Here is a 15869-nt window from a genome sequence, read left to right on the forward strand (position 1 = left end):
GTTGTAAGGGGGATGCAAGGTTGGTTCAACATTCACAAATCAATAAATGTAATTTATCACAGAAAGAGAACTAATAACACAAACCTACATGGTTATCTAAATAGATGCAGGAAAGGCTTTTGATGAAATGCAACATCACTTTATATTAAAGATCTTTAATAAACTATGCATTGAAGAAACATATTTCAAAATAATAACAGCCATCTATGACATCATACTAAATGAGAAAAAGCTGGAAGAATTGCCCTTGAAAACTGGAGCAAGAAAATAATGCCCTTTCCCACTACTCCTATTCAGTTTAGTACTGAAAGTATTGGCCAGAGCAATCAGGGAGCAGGAAGAAATAAAACACATCTAAATAGGAAGAGAGGAAGTCAAACTATCCCTGTTTACAGACAACATGATTCTTTTTCTAGAAAACCCCATAGTCTTTGCCCAAAAGTTCTTTGGTCTGATAAACAACTTCAGTAAAGTTCTAGGATACAAAATCAGTAGCATTCCTATACACCAACAACATCCAAGCTGAAAGCCAAATCAGGAATTCAACCCAATTCGCAATTAACATAAAAAGAATAAAATACCTAGGAATACAGCTAACCAGGGAAGTAAAAGATCCCTACAACAAGAATTACAAAACATTGCAAAAGGAAATCAGAGAAAACACAAACAAATGGAAAAACATTCCATACTCATGGATAGGAAGAATCAGTGTTGTTAAAATGGCCATCCCATACTGCCCAAAGCAATGAACAGATTCATTGCTATTCCTATCAAACTACCAAAGAAATTCTTCATAGAATTAGAAAAAAAGAACTATTTAAAAATTCATATAGAACCAAAATAGAGCCTGAATAACCAAGGCAATCTTAAGCAAAAAGCACAAAGCTGGAGGCATCACATTACCTGACTTCAATCTATACTACAAGGCTACAGTAACCAAAACAGCATGGTACTGGTACAAAAGCAGGCACATAGACGAATGGAGCAGAATAGAGAGCCCAGAAATAATGCTACACCTACAACCATCCGATCTTCAGCAAAGCAATCAGGAAAGGACTCCTTATTCAATAAATGGTGCTGGGAAAACTGGCTAGCCATATGCAGGAGACTGAAACTGGACCCCTTCTGTACTACATATCCAAAAATCAACTCAGGATAGACTAGACTGAAAAGTAAAGCCTAATAATATAAAAACTCAGAAAGATTCAGAAATACAATTCTGAATACAGAACCTGGCAAATATTTCATGACAGAGATGCCAAAAGCAATTGTAACAAAAGCAAAAATTGACAAAAAGGATCTAATTAAACTAAAGAGCTTCTGCAGAGCAAAAGAAACTATCAAGAGTAAAAGACAACCTGCAGAATGGGAGAAAATATTTGCAAACTCTGCATCTGACAAAGGTCTAATGTCCAGAATCTATAAGGAACTTACACAAATTTGCAAGCAAAAAACAAGCAACCACATTAAAAAGTGGACAAAGAACATGAACAGACATTTTTCAGAAGAAGACATACATATGGCCAACAAGCATAAGAAAACAATGCTCAACATCACTAATTATTAGAGAAATGCAAATAATAACCACAATAAGAAACCGTCTCACACCAGTCAGAATGACTACTATTAAAAAGTAAAAAAACTAACAGGTGCTGGCAAGGTTGTGGAGAAAAGGGAGCACTTATATACTCCTGGTGGGAGTGTAAATTGTTTCAGACATTGTGGAAAGCAGTGTGGTGATTCCTCAAAAACTTAAAACAAAATTACCATTCAACCCAGCAATGTCATTATTGAGTATATACCCACCAGGATATATATTGTTCTACCCTGAAGACTCATGCACACATATATTAATTGCCGGACTTTTTACAATAGCAAAGACATGAAATCAACCTAAATGCTCATCAATGTTAGATGGGATAAAAATAAAATATGGTTCATACACCATGAAATATTATGCAGCCATAAAAAAGAATGGGATCATGTCCTTTGCAGTAACATAGATGGAGCTGGAGGTCATTATCCTAAGGAAACTAATGCAGGAGATCATTATCCTAAAGAAACTAATGCAGGAAACATTACCAAGTACTTCATATTTTCACTTATTAGTGGGAATTAAACAATGAGAACACACGACAAAAAGAGAGCAACAACAGATACCAGGACCTACTTGAGGATGGAGGGTGGGAGGTTGGAGAGATTCAGAAAAAAATAACTATTGAGTACTATGCTTGATACCTGGGCGATGAAATAATCTGTATACCAAACCCACAAGGCGTGCAGTTTACCTATATAACAAACTTCTACATGTACCCATGCATCCAAAATAAAAGCTAAAATAAAAGCAAGAAAGGAAAAGTGTGGTTACCAAGAGAGGAGAAACTATAGTAAACACCAGCCTTCATCCCGCCAGGAAAAATAACAGGGAACACTGCCCAAAGCCAAATATGCCAGTGAGGCTTCTGGAGCATCTACCTAGTGCTGTATCTATTGGAATCACCATTGCTGAAGCTTTGCAGGAGCCACAAGTCTATAGCCCCATTAGGCAAGGCACGCCTGGCAGCCTCAAATTGCCCAAAGCTTTTACTGCTATAGTTACTGCAGAAGTCAGAGTCTATGGGCACTCTACTATTGAGATTAATGTGGTGCTGACTGTTGTTGCTTCTGCTGCCTGATGCAGGTCCATGGGTGCTATACTTCTGACTGAGGCTACTAGGATTCACTTCAACTGTTTTTTTTTTTTTTTTTTTTTTTTTGACACAACAGTGCCTAAATAAGAAGCTGTCGTGGCTGCTACTGGACACATGAATAGAACCCAAAAAGTACACATTTTCTCTTCTCCTCCCACCTTCCAATCTTCCTTCAGTACCTCCCATTGGTTGGCAAGGGAACATGAGAAATGTAGTTTTCAGCCTTCTAAACTCCAGTGATATGGAAGAGAACATGTAAAGGCATAAATGAAGATAAAACCCAAAGACAAATAATAAACATACAATGTACAGTGCCTCCATTGCATTTATAAAAGTTATAAATACGTGGGAAATCAATTATGTCATCTGAGTTGACTGAAATGTTATTTCTAGTAGGCTTGATATAATGGCTGGCAGGGGTAAGAAGCAGGGAGAGGAAAATAATACGGTTGCAAAATAAGAAAAGTTTAGAGGCCTGGTGTAGTGGCTCACCCCTGTTATCCCAGCACTTTGGGAGGCCGAGGTGGGTGGATCACAAAGTCAGGAGATCAAGACCATCCTGGCCAACATGGTGAAACCCCATCTTTACTAAAAATACAAAACGTAGCCAGGCATAGTGGCGGGCACCTGCAGCCCCAGCTACTCAGGAGGCTGAAACAGGAGAATTGCTTGAACCCAGGAGGCGAAGATTGCAGTGAACCAAGATTGCGCCACTGCACTCCAGCCTGGGCAACAGAGTCAGACTCTGTGTCAAAAAAAAAAAAAAAAAAAAGTTTAGAAAACAAGAGGGTCAACATTCTGGGACCCAAAATACTCACTCTAAATTTTAGTGTAAATTAACCTGAAAAAAGAAATAAAGAAATAAAGAATAGCAAAATGAAATTAGGCCTAGAAGATGGACAGACGCTGCATGGATTTAGGACACAGAAAGACACTGGTGCACATACTGGGTAATGGGCAAGATCATGTGACTGTAGCAAAATCTTTTCAACTGTTATCTATAACACTTGAAGCTCTGAAAGCCAAAGGAAAAAAATTTCAGCTTGAGGTCCTGAAATTCTGTAAACAATGGAGCTTTATAATTACTCTCCAAAATTACGTTTCTTAATCCTACCTGGCCTACCTCATTTCTGGTACTTCCTTTACATGCCTAAAATTTATTTCATAAATTACATAACCTAATTAACTCCACTTTTTAAAAAAAATCACTGAGAATCCAATAACACAAATATAAAAGGTAAATAGGATCAAGGAAAATCATTATAATATACATTACATATATAATAGTTCAGGTATGAAAGCAGTAGAAGACCCAATAAAGAGATATTAAAGCCTGTTGTGTTATATATTTCCTGCTTCCCTCCCCATAGCTACACTCCATACTTACACATCATGCTTTATGTTTGAGAGAAATGACTCAGATATATAATTCAGCTGTTTTGCTTTCTGACTTCTGCTGGAATTTGTCAATACAAGACACCAGCAGGTGTCAAAGGCAGGGAGAAAAAGGTGTGACATTTATTTATTATTATTCGAGACTATTTATTTATTATTATTCGATGTTTTACTCTCTTGCCCAGGAGACAGTGCAGTGGCAAGATCACGGCTCATTGTAGCCTGGAAATCCTGGATTCTGATGGTTCTCCCTCCTCAGCCTCCTGAGTAGCTGGGACTACAGGCATGCACAACCATGCCCATCTAATTTTTTAAAATATTTTGAGAGACAGGGCCTCACTGTATTGCCCAGGCTGGTCTGAAACTCCTGGGCTCAGGGGATGCTCCCTCCTTAGCCTCCCAAGTGTTGAGATTTCAGGAGTGAGCCACCACTATGCCCCCCCCCACTCTGGAGGTGTCTAATGTTTATCTCCCTGCCATTTCATAGGTTTGTCACATTTTAGTACAGATGACAACAGTCCTCTGTATACCACTACCTCTCCAAGTTCTAGTAATTGCTTTATTCTTTGTTTCTTCAGGTTTAGGAATATTAGAACCTTAAATGTATGACTCCTGGGTTACTTTGCTATTCCTACCCACCCCCACCAAGCCCTGTCCACATCTTTGTAAAGAGATCTTTTATTAAAACTTCTTCCAATCACACAGTTTGTAAATTCTATCTGTCCCTACATGTCTTGACAATGTTATATATTTACTTTTAATAAATATGCTTAGATTTATGGAAAGTAAGATGGTAGGAAGCTGTTTGATAATATACAAGAAAATTATATAAGAAAACCATTAATGAAGTCAGAAACAAAATCTATTAGGATAAAAAATCATCTTTTTTTTTGTATATAAGAAGGGAAATAGATAATCTCAATTGGTATAGAGAGAACATTCCAAGATACAGATTGTCAAAGTGGAAAAACTGAACAAGTATGGTATTCTCTCAAACGTGTTAGAGCTTATTAGCATCAAAATAATTCCTATGTTTAAGTACTACAAGATACAGTTAATATCTTGAAATGTTACCATATATTAAAAACACATTCAGTTGTAATACATAAGACAACTCTGAAGAGCTTTTACTTCAATAATAGGGAATACAGAATGGATTAGAAAAAGGAGCCTGGTCAACATGGTGAAACCCCCTCTCCACTAAAAATACAAATATTAGCCAGGCACGGTGGTACACGCCTGTAATCCCAGCTACTCAGAAGGCTGAGGTATGAGAATTACTTGAACCCAGGAGGTGGAGATTGCAGGGAGCCAAGACTGCACCACTGCACTCCAGCCTGGGCAACACAATGAGACCCTATCTTTTTTTTTTTAAAAAAAGCCAGGCGCGGGGCCTCATGTTTATAATCTCGGCACTTTCGGAGGCCGAGGTGGGCCAATCACATGAAGTCGGGAGTTGGAGACCAGCCTGACCAACCTGGAGAAACCCTGTCTCTACTAAAACTACAGAATTAGCCAGGCGTAGTGGCACATGCCTGTAATTCCAGCTGTTGGGGGCTGAGGAGGAGAATCGCTTGAACTCGTGAGTCAGAAGTTGTGGTGAGCCAAAATCGGGCCATTGCACTCTAGCCTGGGCAACAGGAGCGAAAATCTGTCTTTAAAAAAAAAAAAAAAAAAGAGAGAAAAAAGAAAGGAAACAAAGAAAAAGAAAAAGGAAGTGTGTCTGGAATTGGTTCCTTCCGGGGGATTCTTGGTCTCACTGACTTCAAGAATGAAGCTGCGAACCCTTGCGGTGAGTGTTACAGTTCTTAAAGATGCTGTGTCTAGAGTTTGTTCCTTCAAATGTTCGGATGTGTCCGGAGTTTCTTCCTTCTGGTGGGTTCGTGGTCTCGCTGACTTCAGGAGTGAAGCTGCAGACCTTCGCGGTGAGTGTTACAGCTCATAAAGGCAGTGCATCTGGAGTTGTTCATTCGTCCTGGTGGGTTGGTGGTCTCGCTGGCTTCAGGAGGAAGCTGCAGACCTCCGCAATGAGTGTTACAGCTCATAAAGGTAGTGTCGACCCAAAGAGTGAGCAGCAACCGGATTTATTGCAAAGAGTGAAAGAACAAACCTTCCACAGCATAGAAGGGGACCCGAGTGAGTTGCGGCTGCTGGCTTGGGTGACCTGCTTTTATTCCCTTATTTGGCCCCACGCACGTCCTGCCGATTGGTCCATTTTACAGAGTGCTGATTGGTCCGTTTTACAGAGTGCTGATTGACCCGTTTTTACAGAGTGTTGACTGGTGCATTTATAAACCTTTAGCTAGACACAGAGTGCTGATTGGTGCATTTACAATCCTTTAGCTAGACAGAAAAGTTCTCCAAGTCCTCACCCAATTAGCTAGACACAGCACTGATTGGTGCATTTACAATCCTTTAGCTAGACACAGAGTGCTGATTGGTGCATTTACAATCCTTTAGCTAGACAGAAAAGTTCTCCAAGTCCTCAGCTGACCCAGAAGCGCAGTTGGCTTCACCTCTCAGAAGTGTATAAAAGGTAATGGAGTGGTCACAGGGTAGACATCTGTGAACAGTGTCTGTGTTAGGGCAAAAAACAAGCAAATAAAAAATGTAATATATAGTCCAGATAGTAAGTGCAAAGCTATATATTTAACAATGTTTGTTGTTAAATAACTAATTATGTTTTTGAAAACATCTTCCCCAAGTAGATATGAAAATATGAAGCATTTAAAAGTAACTTGTTTTAAAATCTTTTAAGAAAATCACATTGCAGGTTTTAAAGTGTCTGAAGATTCCACAGATATCACTAAATGGGAGAGAATTCAGTGAAAGTTTTCTTGCATGTGTTTGTAAATTGGCATTAAAAAGAACATGATGCAAAAAGTATAAACCTCTCATATCTAGCAATAATGGTGGATGTCTCTCCACATATTAGCTCTCACAGTATGAGCCAAAGCTCATATTTTGTATTATGATGTCATTTCTAAGCTTCTCCATTTCTATTGCTGTTATATAAATTTAATGGAGGCTGCCCTAGTGGTATGAGCTTTTTTCCCCTTTAAATCTAAGAAGGCTACTTATAAGCTATCAGTTTGCTAAGCCCTCTGTCGCTCTTAACAGAGATATAAATATAGAAGGAAAAATGATTAACAGTTACTCCATATCTACCTCAAAGGAAAATTGGTAAGGTTTAATTGGATAATGTCTGCAAAGTGTTTCCATTCCTAAGAGAAAATCGTACATAAGCATAAGGGGAAAAGGCACCACAGTAAAATTACACTGCGTAAGTAGCAATAAAGGTAGGTTTTAGTTTGAATTCTGACAGACTAGCAGTAGGATACTGTTATGAATTGCTCTAAATCTCTATTGCAAATGTTATCTGCAAACACTCATAAAACTGAGCTATTATGGAAAGTATAAGAGATTGATAGAAGGAGAAGAGCATAAGTTCAAGTTTTTGCTCCTTCTTACCAATTGAGAGTTGGTAAGCCTGTCATGGAAACTCTCAGACCCACAGTTTTCTCAGCTATAAAATAATGCAAAAAGTCTCTTTCTACCTCACAGACATTCTGTGAGGATTATACAGTTTAAAAAGTTAAGTAAAAATGGTTAGAAATATTTAACTTGATCTCTAAGTGTTTGCTTAAAAATATTTGCCATTAATAGGATAGCTCAAAACAAAGAATGTAAGTATATTTATTCCAAAAAATAAAGTACATTCAGTTTATGTTTATCTTTGTTTTAACTTTTTTTTTTTTTTGATTTTGAGAGAGTCTGGGTCCCAGATGGTGAATTTAACATAACATTTGCCAGATGTATTTCTATCCCTCCCTTTCAGCATGACTTCACAGAGAATGACGATGATCTTTTTCTGATCTTATGGATCTTTAAATAAAGACATTCACCATATGTGGTTTGGATTAAATTAGACAAGGAAAAGTCCCAAGAAGAAAAACGTGTCTCTTCACTCACCCCTAGTCAGCACCATACACATGACTACCCTGCTTAACTATTGCAAATTACCACCTTGAGTTAATCCTCTATCCCAGCACTTCGGAAGGTCAAGGTGAAAGGATTGGTTGACCCCAGGAGTTCGAAACCAACCTGAGCAACATGGCAAGAACCATCACCCCCTTCTCTACCAAAAAGAAAAAAAATTAAAAATTACCTAAGCATGGTTATATGTGCCTACGGGCCCAGCTATCTGGGAGGCTGAGGTGGGGGGATCCCTTAAGCCCATGAAGTCAAGCTGCAGTGAGTCATGATTGTGCCCCTGCATTCCAACCTGGGTGACAGAATGAAACCTTGTGTCGATAAATAAACAAACAAACAAATAAGTAAAATAAATATAAATAAGAGCAGAACTTTTTAATTTTTATATACGAGTTCCTTGATAATAAAAAATTCATAAGCAATAGAGTTTGAATTGTAGTTTACTATTAGTTACAAGGTATACTATGCAGTTATGATTTTAACATGTGTTCCATAGAAGCAGTGGCTGTTTGTCCAGTTTCTTTAGATTACTAGCTGTCTTTTCACATTGCACATACAAATTAAATATTTTTTGAATGAATGATGAAATGAAGGATCTGTGTGATCATTTCATACTACTTCCACTGCTACTACCTAGTCTGAGCTTATATCATGTTTTACCTAGGATACTTTAATAACCTTCTAAGTGGTCTCTACATTTCTAACTGGAATTTGTGCCTTTATAAACTATTAAGTATGTGTAAAAACATTTTAAGTTATTTTTAAATATTTTAATTATCAAACTACATGTGTGTATAAACCTTTTACAATTATTAAATGTTTCTGTAAAACTCTTTGACATTTCCTCATTTATCTCATATATTTTACCTATTCTTACCTATTTTCATATTTTTTACTTCCCTGTGATTTTTTAAAATGTAAAATATTTTTATTTTGTTTTTTGGTCACTAACCTATCTTCTGTGTCAAGTAATACATTTTGTTCTAAATTTCGGGTGTAGTAGTTCAATTTTAGAATAAAATTTTGCTCTTCTTATTGATTCAATTTTTTTGTGTGTGAAATTCTACATGCCACTGATTTGTCTAATTTTCTTACAAAAATTAATCATGGTCATTTCAAGTCAATTTCTGCTAACTGCAGTGTCTAAATGATCATTGAGTCATCACCTATCATTCTTGTGATTATATTTTCTTCTCTCTCTGCATTTATTAGTACTTTTATTTTATCAGCCATTATATATGAAAAGGAATATAAAACACCCAGATATCATGTTTCAACAGAGATCATTTGATTGACATGATTGGGGTTGGCAGCTGCAATCTGCATCTGACTTGACCTTTGCAAATTGTGCTTTCATTGAGTTTTGTATGAGTATGGAAGGGTTTAATTTATAACTTCTAAAAGCCTTTGAAAATTCTTAAATATTATGTTTGAATGTTACTTCTGCCCTATTATTTGTTTTCTCTTCATTCTGAGAGTGGAAAACACAGTTCTGCCATTGAGATATTTTCCAGCCCATTTCTCAAGTCTCATATCATAACTAGTTTTAAAATATGGCAAATGTTTTCAAGTAGAAAAACTTTTACTCAGAGAAAAGGCCCATAATCTGGTGGGCTTTTTAGTTTAGTTTTGTTTTGGTAAAAGCACCGCAAGACTGCAGGAAATTTTACTTTTGCTTTGGATGTATAGACCTAAGTACACTTCTAGACACATCTGCAAAAACAAAACACTAAAAAAAATTCTATTGAAGAAAACAGGCTCCACTTTTCTGTTGCCTCAATTTTCCCATTTGTTGTTTTAGCCACATACAATTACCAAAATTCTTGGTAGTTTTGTTTTGTTTAGTTTTTTTGTCTAGCAAAATCTTTATATCTGGGCCAGCAAAATTCTGTCCTTGATTTCAATTATACGAAGTCTCCCAGTGTTACTGAAACACCAGGGGTTTGGTCTAGGTCCTGCTGCTCACAGCACAGAAAGCCAATCACTGAGATGACAGTTACTGCAAGGAAGAAGACTTTAATCCAGTGCTGCAGCCAAGGAAATGGGAGCTCGGTCTCAAATCCATCTCCCTGCTGCTAAAACCAGGAGTTTATATAGCAGGGCAGAAATGAAACAATGTGTAAGAAAACAGGAACTAGGGAGGGGCAAAGATGCAATCATGATAAATAAGGGGTCAGGCGTCTCATTGTCAGGATGTGGTGATCTGCTGAGTTTCAGTTCTTTGATACTTTTTTTGAGAGGCCTGAAGGTCCTTTCCTGAGGAAAAAAAACTGAGATAAAACAAATTTAAATTTGGAGCTTTAAGACCAGAAGTGTCCATTTCTATGCTTATCTAAAAGAATAGTCTAGGGGACTTTTGGGTCAGTTTCACCAGGGTGAAAATGGCTGATGATAACAAAGTCAAAAATAAATGAGAAATAAGACAAAATTGCTTGTAAATGATACAGATCTCTTTGAATTCAGAACACTGTTTTTCTTTTTAGTTCTCTTAGAAGAGGTGTCACTAGAAAGGAAAACAGACCAAATAAATCTCCATCACGTGCCATACTCTGACAATTTTTGTTTGACTTTTCCGTACTTATTTAATAACTCAATAATCTTCATATTCCCATGATTATCTGGACCCCTGCTTTTCCCATAACAATAGCAAGTAATCATTTGGCATCATTAGTAGTATTTAACACTAAATAAATACTTAAAACGGCACCCGACTAATTTCCCTTTGCCTAATTATTTTAATCCTTCTTAAAGTGATGTAGTTTAATGTACTTTTATCCTCTCCCCTTACATCTTTCCAGGGGTATTACTATGATAGACAAACATTAAATATATTATCATAATCCATAAGATAAAAATTATTTTAAGTGGTAGAATTATGCAAAGCTCTGACCTAAAAACATGTCTTGGGATTTTTCCCCCCAGTCCTTGATGTGAATTAAATTTAAAGTTACAATAGGCTATAAAATGTATAGTTTTCCCTCCTGTATAATTAACTATGTAGAAATTCAGAGAATAGAGCTACTCAAGACACTGGTGGAGTATTAAAACAAGACTTGGATATTTAAATACAAGTCTGGACTTCTGTCTCAACACTGCTTTTTTGGGTTACCTGGAATAAAAAAAAAATATTCCCTTTGTCTCTTATTTAATTTTCTATAAATCAGAAAAGGTCATACCCTATTGTTCTTCTATGTATATTAAGGAATAAAATAGTGACGACTTGTGACTATGACAGTTCTGCAGAGCATTATAGCACTGAAAGAGGATAAATTTTTAAAAACAATTAACAAATTACTTTTGGATGGATAATATATACACACATATGAATATATACACACATATGAATATACACATACATATTTATTCTAAAAATTAATATAAAAACAAAGAGAATGAAATGGAAAAATAATGAAAAAATCTTGAACAGTTCCAAAAGCACATAATTTAAATTATCTAAAAAATGATTTGAAACTTGTAAATACATAGAGATTATTGTATGTTTTTGTTGTGCAGTACTGTATTTGTAACTTTGGTGGTTTTTACCAGTTGGTGGGCTATTTTACAAGTTTATAGGGTCATAGATTATCTTTTATATGTTCACCTCGAAAAGTACAAATATTTCCTGTTGGACATGAATCATTTTTATAGAAATCTGGTAGTTATACCCTAATACATGTTTATTAAACTTCCTAAATACATGTTTATTAAACTTCCTATAAATATCCAACTCTTAAAATGAACTTTAAACTGGTTTTAACATCTTACCTGTTCCTTCATTAACACATCATTTAAATAAAAAATTGCTGCATGTTCACTTTATATTTGCATTTTTGGATGTCCTGTTGAGTAGCCCAAATAGATATATTTAATGGAGTCAAGTAATTTACCTTATGGGCTGCTTAAGTCCAGGCCCTTTTTTTCTTTCCTAATTTCCAGAGGAAAACCCAAGAAACACAGAATTTTTATTTTACAAACTCTATTTATTCTTTCCTTCTCTATCCCTACTGATTTTGTTTTATTTTTTGCTTCTAGTTCACTCATATCAGTAACTTCTTTCCCAATGGTGGCATGATTCAGAATTTGGTTTTTAGTTAGATAATTTGGAGATTTCTGTAAGTGAATGATGAAGATCTATACCTTACCGGGTAAAAGTTGACAGAAAATATAGTTTTGAGTCTTTTTGTGTCAATTTATGAACTACAATTAACTAAGAAAACATATTTTTTTGCCCAGTTAGGAGAATACTTTTTTGATATCTGGATTGGTGAATTTTTATAGATTTTGTTCATTTGTTTTCTTTTTCCTTTTTTTTCTTTTGATATGTGACTGAAATTGCAGAACAGGAATTGCAGACATTACATGTTTCTGTTTGTCTCTTTGTCTACAACTCAGAAAGCCTAGTGCAAAGTCTTCTTCCACCTATGGAGGGTATTTATCAATTAATATTTTATATCTCTTCAATTAAAAAAGTATTATAAGTTCAAAGAAATAAGTTACCGGTTATGTCTTTTCTCTGATTTATTAATATAGAATGTAATATAAAAGTGAACCTCATAGTTTCAGTCTTATTTAAGATTGTTTTTTAATGAATAGACCAGTTAATCATGAATTTCTAATCTTATACCAGTTTTCTGATCAAAATAATAAGCTTTATTCTAGTATAAGCTTTAAAATTATAGAAAATATAAATTTTGTTCAACGAAATTGAATTTTAACTTTATGAATTTTTTATGTGAGCAATCATTTATTTTTAATAAATATATATATTTTTTGAGACAGGGTCTTGTCCTGTTACACAGGCTGGAATGCAGTGGCAGAATCACAGCTCTTTGTAACCTCAAACTCCTGGACCCCAGCGACCCTCCTGCCTCAGCCTCCTGAGTAGCTGGAACTACAGGTGTGTACCACCATGCCCATCTAGATATTTCCATTTTTTTGTAGAGATAACGTCTTGTTCTGTTTCTCATGCTGGCCTAGAACTCCTGGCCTCAATGATATTCCTGTCTTAGCCTCCCAAAGTTCAGGTATAACACGCGTGAGCCACCATGAGCTATCATATTTTTAATGTGTTAACATGAACATTATTTCCAAATCTTTTGGTAACTTAAAACCTTGAATGAGTATTTAACTAATGAGTACCCTTAAGATAACTGCATAATATCTAAGTAATTCAGAAGGTCAAAATATTTATTGGTAACTGAGAATAATTTTTACATATAATATTTTCATGTTATGAAATTACTACTTACTGGGTCATAGGAACACAAATGTTTACTTCTGCCACCTAAAAATGTACAAGGGAAAGTTGTGCTTTGGGTATTCATGCATTTTGCTAGTTTGCTAATATATTTGTGTATGGTGAGCAGTTCTCAATTATTTACCACCCGATTTTCTCTGTGAAATAAAGTTATTATAATCCCTTCCTAAAAAGTTATAATTGATACGGTGGTTGATATTACCTAGAAACAATAGTGACTTAGAAACATCACTGCATATGCTGAGTAATAAGGTGAGTTTTATTTTGTAAGAAAAAGAAAAAGTCATTTTGCTCTAAAGTGTTACTTTGTTCTGAAATATAAAAATATAATGAAAGACAAAATTGGAGAGTATATAGAAAGTTGTAGAATAGTGGGGGGTGGGGTAATATTTTTTATCTTGTTTTTTAATACCTCAGTTGGTGAAGATTCTCTTGTTTTAACTTTCCCACAAAGTTCACTCACTTTTAATGAGCTTCTGTATTAAAAATTTAGGAACAAAAAAGGACTCCATGACAACTTTGGTCTCAAATAGTAAATTACTTTCCTCTTAAGTAGTAAATTAGTTAAAAATAAGAATTTGGCTTATTTTTCTCTCTTTTGTTGTTCCTGAGACAGAATCTCCCTGTGTTGTCTAGGCTGGAATGCAGTGGAGTGATCTCTGCTCACTGCAGACCAGTGTCTCCCAGGTTCAAATGATTCTTGTGCCTCAGCCTTCTGAGTATTTGGGATTACAAGAGTGCGTCACCATGACTGGCTAATTTTTGTATTTTTTGTAGAAAGAGAGTTTTGCCGTGTTGGCCAGGCCAGTCTTAAACTCCTGACAAGTGATCCGCCCGCCTTGGTCTCTCAGAGTGCTGTTGTTACAGGCAGAGGCATGAGCAACTGCTAGCGGCCTGGCTTTTTCTTTGTTGTTGTTGCTTTTTTTAAATTAATCTGGCTGGGCTTGGTGGCTCACGCATGTAATCCCAACACTTTGGGACGCCAAGGTGGGCAGATCACTTGAGGTCAGGAGTTCAAGACCAGCCTGGCCAATATGATGAAACCCTATCTCTATCAAAAAATACAAAAAAAAAAAAAAAAAAAAAAAAATTAGCTGGATGTGGTGGTGCACGCCTGTAATTCCACCTACTAAGGAGGCTGAGGCGGAAGAATCACTTGAGCCCGGGAGGCGGAGGTTGCAGTGAGCCAAGATCATGCACTGCACTCCAGCTTGAGCGACAGAGTGAGACTCCATCTCAAAAAGATACCCAATAGCCAAAAAAATAAAAATAAAAAAAGGAAAAACACATTGATCCTAGAGCTATTCATTAGGGGATATAAGTGATAATACTTTATTTTCCATGTGATCTCTCTAGAAGAATAATTTTTACTGCTTATGTTGATTTTATTATTCCTTTCATTATTTATAAAAACAAATAAAAAAAATCCTCAAAGAACAAATGTTCCTTGCTTATCAGGACTAAATTTTCTCACATTTATGCTGCCTTCTTCTTTTTATTTAAATTTTCTTTTGTCATTTTGTTTATAATCGTAACTTCCCATCCACTCATTATTCTGTCTGAGTCAAGTGATCACATCTCCTCCAACAACTTTTAATTTTGCCTTTTAAATATCAGAAACTCTATTTAGAAAATAAAAGAAAGCTTTGCACCAAAAAAATGCCTTTGAAATTTCCCAGAAGTTCTTGAAATCACAAGGATTTATTATTTTACATTATAAAAAGAAGCATTAAAAATATTCCATATGTATGTGACATATATTATCTCATCACTGCTGGAAGAGCTGCTTGGTAGGAATTGTGAAATCAGAAGAGATGCCCAGCCTTTCCTCATTAACTTTATCCAGATGATATGTTATTAAAGTGAATACTTCAGAAATTGTACACACCATGGAAGAGCAGTGGATATTTCCCATGCCTTTACTCTACCTACTGTGCTCTTACCTTTGGGGAAACATGGATCACACCATTAATAAATAGTTATGAATTGTAATTCAAAGAGAATTTTATACTCCTCGAGTTTTTATAATTGGTTGGTGAAATAAATTAATCATAGCCATTTAGTCTTATTATCAAACATATTTCTGCTTTCCTATATATTCCCTGCCACAGTTTAGAAGCTAAGTGTTGAACAAATAAAGATATTCCCAGAGTTCTGTGGAAATAATAGCATCAAGTTGCTTAAAATACTCTTGCTTCAAAGAATGAAAACTTTTGTACAAGCTACTGCACTGACATTGTTTATACATTGACTGTACCATTGATCTCTGTATTTTAGGATTTTTAGTTCAAAAACAGAGAATGCTGATCCCACACCTGGAGAGCAACATTTAATTATGCAAAATTGAATGAACTAATTAAAGAAATGTAATACTTGTTTTTTGCTTGAAATGTTGGCAATGTTTGTATTGTTCTATTGGTACCTGATATTCAACATCTCGATTTTCATAGGTGGTAAGAAAGTTCATAAGCCTTAACAAATTTTGAGAACCTCAGAAAGAGTGGAATTCATTCAAATTAGATATCCTGTGGGTC

At 35.6% G+C, this 15869-nt stretch overlaps 1 long non-coding RNA gene across 5 annotated transcripts in view; it reads left to right on the forward strand.

Annotated features, from left to right (window-relative positions):
* LOC105484299 (uncharacterized) overlaps positions 1 to 15869 on the forward strand; it is a 518018-nt gene that overhangs the window by 120316 nt on the left and 381833 nt on the right. For all 5 annotated transcript variants that reach the window (XR_988855.2, XR_988854.2, XR_011611009.1 and 2 more), the window contains exon 3: positions 12858 to 12975. This is a non-coding gene — a long non-coding RNA (uncharacterized lncRNA). The remainder of the gene's footprint in view (positions 1 to 12857; positions 12976 to 15869) is intronic.

The sequence above is a fragment of the Macaca nemestrina genome, chromosome 12 (genome assembly GCF_043159975.1).
Source record: "Macaca nemestrina isolate mMacNem1 chromosome 12, mMacNem.hap1, whole genome shotgun sequence".
NCBI classification, from domain to species: domain Eukaryota; kingdom Metazoa; phylum Chordata; class Mammalia; order Primates; family Cercopithecidae; genus Macaca; species Macaca nemestrina.